The sequence below is a fragment of the Arvicanthis niloticus genome, chromosome 12, assembly GCF_011762505.2.
Source record: "Arvicanthis niloticus isolate mArvNil1 chromosome 12, mArvNil1.pat.X, whole genome shotgun sequence".
NCBI classification, from domain to species: Eukaryota; Metazoa; Chordata; class Mammalia; order Rodentia; family Muridae; genus Arvicanthis; species Arvicanthis niloticus.
In genome coordinates this window covers 42418189-42426400 of record NC_047669.1, presented here as the reverse complement: position 1 = coordinate 42426400, position 8212 = coordinate 42418189, and the positions used below count along the sequence as shown (strand labels likewise).

Sequence of the window (8212 nt, the reverse complement as noted above, 5' to 3'; positions counted from 1 at the left end):
TTACACTGGGATATTCCTCACAAGTGTGTTACAAGAGCCCAAAAGCAGTCATCTGAAGGGAAGTGGCCAACTGTGGAGTCCAACTGGAAGAGACTCGTGTGATCCCCAGAGCTGGATAGAAAGAGATGGGTCGTCACTAGAAAGGAGGTAGAAACTGGCAGGCAGTTTCTCAGTCTCGGACAGTGGGAGTCAGGTCTATGAAAGAACAGACTGGGAGGAGCTAGACCACTACACTAGAAACAGTTACTGGCTGCCTCTATAGCAGAGGTCAAAGTATAAATCCTAAGTGGTGTTTCTTACCCTCTGTAGCCTGAAACTACCACTAGTGCCAGTTTCAGGGGAAAAAAATCTGATTATCTTCATAGAGTATTATTATTCACAGAGTGGCTTAAGTACATTGCAGAGGGGAGAGGGGCAGGTTGAGAACAGGCATACAGTGACTCCCATGACTGTAATGCCCATGCTGATACCACTAATCCATGATGTCTCCTGTATCCCTCCCACTCGTGGTTGACAACTGCCTGTAACCGTGGCAGAGATCACCATCATTCCTCCACTGGATAATGAACATTCTTCCTCCCAGACACTTCATTCACACGGTAATTGCAATATACCAAGTTAGTTGTCTATAGCTGGGGAGGAAGAACATCAAGCATGGATCCCAAGTAACTAATCACCAAGGAGTTATGCCATCCTGTCCCCAACAGTATAAAGATAACGCAGGAGTGGCAGACTTCATGTCGGGCCTCTGTGCAACATTATTCAGTGAATATTACTGCTAAACCAATTCCATGATTCTAGTGACTAGAGTTCCCCATGTAAGCCAGGCTGTTCAGGTAGCTTGAGAGATCATCAAAGAGCTTACTGTTATTTCTATCTAGCCCTGTGTCTCTCTTTCAAAAGAGAAAAAAAAAAAAAAAAAAAAAAAAAAAAAACTGTGACTACCACTTTAATGCTGTTGAGAAGTAACTTGCTTGGCCTTTTTGTTACAACAATTGATATTATTGTTGGAATTCATTACTTCTCAAGTGTCCTCTATTTAATCTGTTTCACATTCATAAGGAGTATGAAATCCAAAACCAGCACAGACTCAATTACTCTCATTTCTTGACCTTAAGTGTAATTGTCTAACACATGGGAGACGGAACATTTTAAGGAAACGACAATGGGTCTGGTGCTTCACAGTGACAAAGTCCCCAGGGACAGATACTCACCCAAACATATTTAATCCACTTCATTACAAAAATTACATGAGAAATTTCATAAGCGCCATCTTACTCACAGAATTTTAGGTATTTCCTGTTCTCAAGGGCAAAGAAATACTGCAAAATCAACATTTTTTTTAATGACATTTCAGTACTGTCTCTCTTGGCTGAAAAGAGAGAAAGTAAGAGACAGAAATGAAAAAGAGAGAAAGCCTAATTAAGCATTTTTAACTCTTAATAGTTGATTTTACAGTAAACCTTTAAGCCAATTTGTATTCTGTGTGAACAAGTTTATCTATCCTCCTGGTGACAACATCATGAATAAATTAAACTAAATACTTGTGCTTTCTCTGGGGTTGATTCTTCCTTGATAACTATAATACAAAATGGAGTACCAGCATTTCCATTTTAAAATGAAGCATTTCTTAATTCAATTATCTGACACATTTTAGGTTTAACAAAAACAATCTATTTGCTGCTGTTCATCCAGAGTACAGTCTGAGATAAGCCCATCCGGACTGGGGCAGAACCTAATGTTTATTAAAGTCTGTGAAATGAATTCACATTGAATATGATCCCTTGGTCTGAATGTTGAGTATCAAGCCAGCATAAACTTCAGTTCTTCTGGAAGAAAAGTTAAGAATTTCTCTCAGTTCCATGTATACCCTGCACCCTCCCAATCACCACTCCACAACACACACATGCATGCACACAGAATTTTCCTCCATCATACTGCCCAGAGGGCTAAGAGACAGGATTCATCACCCTGTCTTTCTCCTGACCCCTATTCTGTTCTATGGCAGGAGTCAGAGATACTGATCCTTGCAGACTATTTCCACCCCCACCCCTACCCCCAAGTTTCCAGTTCGTGTATAGCATTAGGTCGTGAGTGTTAACTTGCAAGGACACTGAAAAGCCCGACTGCTTCTAACTCTGCTTACCTAGGGCTCAACAAGAGAGGCCAGCAGTAGTTAGTAGTTAGTAGTTAGTAGTTAGTAGTTAGTAGTTAGTAGTTAGTAGTTAGAATCCCACAAAACATTTCCCCCTTGGTCTCTTCTGCTATGGCTTCCTTCCTTGTTAATATTTAAGTTGCTTCTCTGGTGTTCTATTGGTTTCTCAAGACTTCCGTTGTAAGTATAATGATGTTGCTCTATGAAATCCCCACTGTTTTAAATCTGTTAGGTAGTTTTTTCTTTTTTTGGGGGGGGGGTGTTGGAGCATAATTAATGCAAATAGTTTCAAACCATACCACACTATATTGTCTCTCACACCGACTTCATAGAAACTCAAACCATGGTCATAAGTCGAAAGTAAAGGGGACAGGGCTCTCTCTTCCTTCATGTCATCTGAGGTTCAGCCTCTAGATATCCCACGCTGCTCTCTGTGTAGGTTGCAATCTGGATCTTTTTATTTCTTCATTGTTCACTCCAAAATGAAAGTAAATCTGGCTAACATCAGCCGTAGCACTCCTTGCCTCTACTATAGCTAGCTTTGGCTTTTCCTGTAATTAGAACAATCTAGCCCCCAACCTAGTCCCTACTAGAAGGCAGCTTCTCACAGTAAAGGTTGAAATAGTACAGGGTTTATGATCCACCTGACATTCTGAATCAGACACTACACTACCGGTGCTTTAATCTGCTGGCTGGTCAGAGCTTGCTGTGGCCAGGAACTTCCAGAAAGAAGTTTGGTGCCTTAGAGCTGCCACACAGTATCTTAAGGAGTGCATCTTCAGACCCAAAAAGCTCTCTTACATCTTTAGCCCTGGGAAATCCAACACGCCAGACATTAGATCTGCTTCTCAAAGCTTCCGCATCCAAACTAAAGGTTGCAATAACAGATCTTCTCCAACTCTTCCTTGTCTTGCCCTAGAAGCACTGCCAGCCACAGTCTCTGAAACTCTCTTGAAGAGCCAGCCTCATCTCTTCTACAACAAAAGAAAATGTAAACAGGCCTTTGAAACAAATGGGAATCTACTATTCTCTCTTTTTTTTTTTTTTCTGCTTTCTCACCTCTTGTTCTACATTTTCTTCCACCCTAGAGTAAAACAAAGCATCAGGTGATGTCAGAATAGTCAATGTTCCTTAGTAATGATGGAGGAAAGAAGTTAGAGAGAAGGGGCCTATGGCCTTCCTGTATTTTTGCACACCCAGAGAGACAAAGCTGCAGATACAAGTGGTACACGTTAGTTTAGTTCTACAGACAACATGCCATAGAACAATATGGAAAAAAAAAAAGAAACAGGCCTTCAGGGGATCAACAAGAATAGGTCTCTACCCACACCGTTGACCAGTCAGACAGGCCATAAACTTGAGGGTTCAGAGACAAACAGTGTCAAACCTGAGATATCACATGGGACATTAGGATTCTGGCATGTGAATGGGGGGGGGAGGGGGCATGAACAATCTCTTTGTTGTACTCACAGATTCAAAAACTTCAGTAACTTTATTCTCCCTTCCCTTTGGATTTTGATGTAATCTTCTCTTTGTTGTTGGTCCTTAAACAATCTGCAAGAACACTCTGGATATATTTATAATGAATAAATGTCACTGACAAAATTTTTCATCTTACAAAAGAGAAGTGTTCAATTCTGATTTTAAGCTCAGTAGTTATTTTTGCATTTATATTTTGCACCGCTTCTGTAAAATGCTCTGGTTTCCTCTGTCCTAGTGGACTCAATACTTACCAATTAACCTTGGACTATATTGATTAAGATCAGCAATGTGCCTGTCCCTAGGGTATGGTGGGTGTGGCTGCCATGTCACATGTGCATCAGTAGGTGGCAGAGAGGAGAGAGGCTATGTTTCCCCGCAGCAGCATTCTGACTTATGAACATCTGAATGATTAGCAACTTAGCATTTCCTGAGAAAGCAAACTTGAGACGACCTCCGATCTATCACCAGGAAGGCCCAGAGAGGATCCCAGAACAGGGAGCAAGCTTGAGACCAGAAGAACACAGCCTGAGATCATAAATCCCGGGCGGGAGTGAGATGGACACAGCAGACACTCAAAAGGGGCCACTTGGGCAAGCCTTCTGAGAAGCAAGCCTGAAACAACCACCAGACCAGTGCCATGGGACCCGGACAAGAAATTAGCCTGAGAAGACCACCAGTCTGGCACCTTGCTGGCCTTGGTGGGTAGACTATGTCCGAGATGACCCCTTCCCGGTGCCATAAGGTGTGAGCAAAGTATAGCATTCCTGAGACTACTGCAGATACTTAGAAACCCCCAGGCGCCACTAAGAGGAGCAAGTAAGTAGTGGAGAAATGGAAGAGAAAGAAACAGAAGGATGTGGGCACAATAAAGAATGGTAGAACTGGAGATTCGAAGGTACTTAGAAACAGTCTGATGTGAGTAGCTGGTGGTAACATCTGGGACTACGGTAGGGGCCGGACCTGTGCTGCCACTGGGGACAACGTCTGGGTCCCAAATGTCCCTGGTCTAGGCTGCCGCACAGGAATATGTTCATGTCTGAGGGCTGTGCAGAACTGGCCCTACCCTTCATCTGGGCATCCTGGAATAACTGTCCCTGGGGACCAGAGAGCAGGAAAGCTGACCCCACCCCTAGCCAGCTGTAGCAAGAGTGGGCCCTGAGTGTGTGGGAATAGCGAGTGAGCCAGACTCGGGTTATGAGCGTGGGAGAGTTAGCCCTACCACCACTTGTCTCCTTTGCAGTGTTATAGACAAGGGAGAAACACTCTCCTTCCCGCTCTCCCCTCACCACTGGAGGCAGGTGGGAGACCTGTCCCTGGGGTCATGAAAGCAGGAGAGCAGGTCCTGCACCTCACCTGACCAGCAGAGTAGAGCTGACTCTGGATACAAGGGGGGGGGGGGGGGGTTATAGATGAGCCAGCCCCAAGGGCATGCAAGCAGAAGAGCCGGCCCTGCCTCTTGGTTGCTGGGTGGCAATGTAGACATGAGGGAGCCCTCCTTCCCACCCTTGACGCTTACTATCTGTGGCAGGATGGAGAGCCGATCCCAGGCTCATGAGAGTGGAAGAACTGGCTTTGTCCCTTACTGACTGCAACACTCAAAGTTGGCCCAGCAGCTTGCCTGGGCAGCAGGATAGAGCTGGTCCTGGTCACACGGGTTGCTGGTTAGCTGGCCCTGCGGGCATGAAAGCTCAGCTACTCAGGCCCAGATCCAGGACTTTGAATTGGTCCACCCCAACATCTACCTCATGGATGAACTGCAAAAATGCATTCAGAGGCTGGGTGTAAAGATGGAAAACTACAGGTTCTCCATGAAAGGGGGCAATAACAGGATATCCTATCAGAGAGTAGTCCCAGTGAAGTTTCAGTATTGATGGAGTAGCAGAAGGCAGAGGCCTCCATCCAGACCAACAACTTCTTGCAGTAAACGTTTGCAAGCACGGAAGTATGGACAAATGTGTGAATTGTGGGCCACAACATGGCATACTACAGCTTCCACAATGAGAGTTTCTCTCTCTCTCTCTCTCTCTCTCTCTCTCTCTCTCTCTCTCTCTCTCTCTCTTCTGAGGAAGGTTGCCAGGTTGGAGTGTGGGTCTAAGGGGAGGAGGAAATGAATGGGACTGGGGTGCATGGTATGAAATTCACAAAGAACAAATAAAAGGTTTTTTAAAAATTCAGCAAGGTGATAGACAGTCTTGGTAAAGGGATTTGGTTCTAACTTCTGAAGAGTCATTTCATCTTGAGCCTTAGCACTCACAGACTAGTTCTCATGTGTGAGCTCTGCCTCAATGAAGTTTGCTTTTACTGCCATTGATGCTATAAAATTATAGCCTAAGCCCGACTTTGACTTTTCATAAACACATATCTAGAATATTTTATTAACTGTACTGCATGTACATTTAGATTATGAAGGGGAAAAGATGGCATTCGTAATAATGTGAAGAACTTCCGGAGTGGTCTCTAGGAGCCACGATTTCCATATTAGTCCTTTTTTGGGGGGGAAAAACAAGTCTAGGTTGCATACTTGGAATGCTTTCGCTGTGAAGCTTCGCATGCCAAGCTAAATCCGCTTGCTTCTTCCCTGATCAAATCTCAGAGATTTGTGAAGGACAGTGGGCATTTTCAACTGGTCAGCCCCTACATGGAGTCAGATGTCTTTATCCTAAGCTTTAAGCTCACTTGTGCAAAATCAGGCCCCTAAGCTGCAGGCAGCTTTGTGTCAGCTAAATTTATGTGGGCACAATCTTCATCACTTGGCTTGACAAATCATACCAGCAAATCGTACATCACATTTTAACTCCATAGGTAGCCGACCTTTATTCACTTTGGTTCCTTGAAAGTAGTGAATCACTCTGGTACCCCAAGTGGCCTGCCCAAAGGCCACAGTGGATTAGAAATGCAAAGGAAAGCAATCTCTGCTTCTACTATTGCACGTCTAATGAAGAATAAAGTAAAATATCATAAAGGGATGCAGAGAAGAGGCTGTAGGTTTAGAACCAGACAAACATAATTTTGAATACTGGCAGCTCCACACACTTGCTAGAACATCTGGTGTTTAAAGTTTAGCCTCTGATCTACAGCATGCAGATATCAATACCTGCCCTGTAGTAGCAGAATGACAAGCATAATCTGTCAGTAAAACAGCAGCCATTGCTGTTCATATCCTCACATTCTGAGGCAGACTTCTGTAACATAATAGAACATGAGAAAAAGAAAACATAAAGCTAGGATCCCACAGCTGCATGATCAACCCTGTTAAACTCAGTGGGTTTCACAAACAGGACATGAATCTGGGAAAGGCATTTGCAGGGAGGAGGTGTGGAAGGAAGTTAAAGAGCAAGGATTAGAATAAGGTAATAAGATAATTAGAATGGATTTCACATAGGTCTGATTGAAAGGATCAAAAAACAAAGCAAACTAAAGTTTACAAAAAGAAAGAAAAGAAAATATCCAGGTATAACTGCAACACAGATAGACCTCACTGCCCACTGGATATATCCAAATCAATTCTGTAGTCTGTGAGAGTCTGTAACCCTTCCTAGAAACTCAAACATTACACTATTGCAGTGACACATACATACCGGGAAGGTTCTGTACTTGCAAGCTGCATGACAGTCACATCTATGAATAAATCTCTGATTTGACTTGAAGTATTAAACCAGACAAGGAAGAAAATGCTCTTTTTGTGTGATGGGGGCTGCAATGGCTAGCCAGGCTGTGGAGTAGACTCAAGGCAGCAAACTGTAGCACCTCCATGGAAGTCACATATAACCCCAGGGATCAAGTCCCAGATACTGAAAAGCTGGGTGATGTCATCTTGCTATGTAACCACTGTGTTTTTCATTTGTTTATCTTATTTTTAAGGCAACTTTCCTACTTGATTCTGATTCATTTTCTTCTTGATCTTGAGGGGTAGGACATTTACAGTTATCTAAGCAGTCACAAGCTCAGTCTATTAGATAAGGACTTCAAAGAAAAAAGTTTGCAAGAATTGAAAAGACCTCCATGCCCTTCTCTTCAGTCTCTTGGGACAGCTATACTTATCTTCATATGCTTTTCCCAAATATGTATGACTATAACCTTCGTGTGTGTGTGTGTGTGTGTGTGTGTGTGTGTGAGAGAGAGAGAGAGACAGAGAGAGAGAGAGAGAGAGAGAGAGAGAGAGAGAGAGAGAGAGAAACTGAGTAAGTAGTTTAGAGCCAAAAGCTATGGTTAGACTTTTATGCACAGCTGTGCCTGCTTGTGCGCATCATGAACATGCAAGACTGTGTGTCAATGACATGTAGAAAAAACCTGAGGCTGATTGCAAAGTGGGGAAAGTTGAGTCAACATGTGTTGAAATTTGTTATTTGAAGGAAAAAAAATGAAAAAAGCATTTCTCCTTGTGGCAGTGATCATAAACATTAGTACCAGATTTCTGCAAAGTCTTTACACAGCAAAATCACAAAACATGCCAGGTTCTCTAAGCACAATTTTAAAGGGTGCCCATAAGTGGGGATTTAAATGTATCACCTGCTTGGGGAAGTCCAGAGATGGCTTTGCTATTAAATACACAGTCTGCACTTGCAGTTCCATAAC

At 43.3% G+C, this 8212-nt stretch overlaps 1 non-coding gene across 1 annotated transcript; it reads left to right on the top strand.

Moving 5' to 3' along the window:
* The first annotated feature begins 3928 nt into the window (after window positions 1–3928).
* On the top strand, window positions 3929–4062 carry LOC117718330 (small nucleolar RNA SNORA17). The gene has a single exon (XR_004608026.1). It is a non-coding gene; the product is annotated as a small nucleolar RNA SNORA17 (small nucleolar RNA).
* Window positions 4063–8212: the final 4150 nt, after the last annotated feature.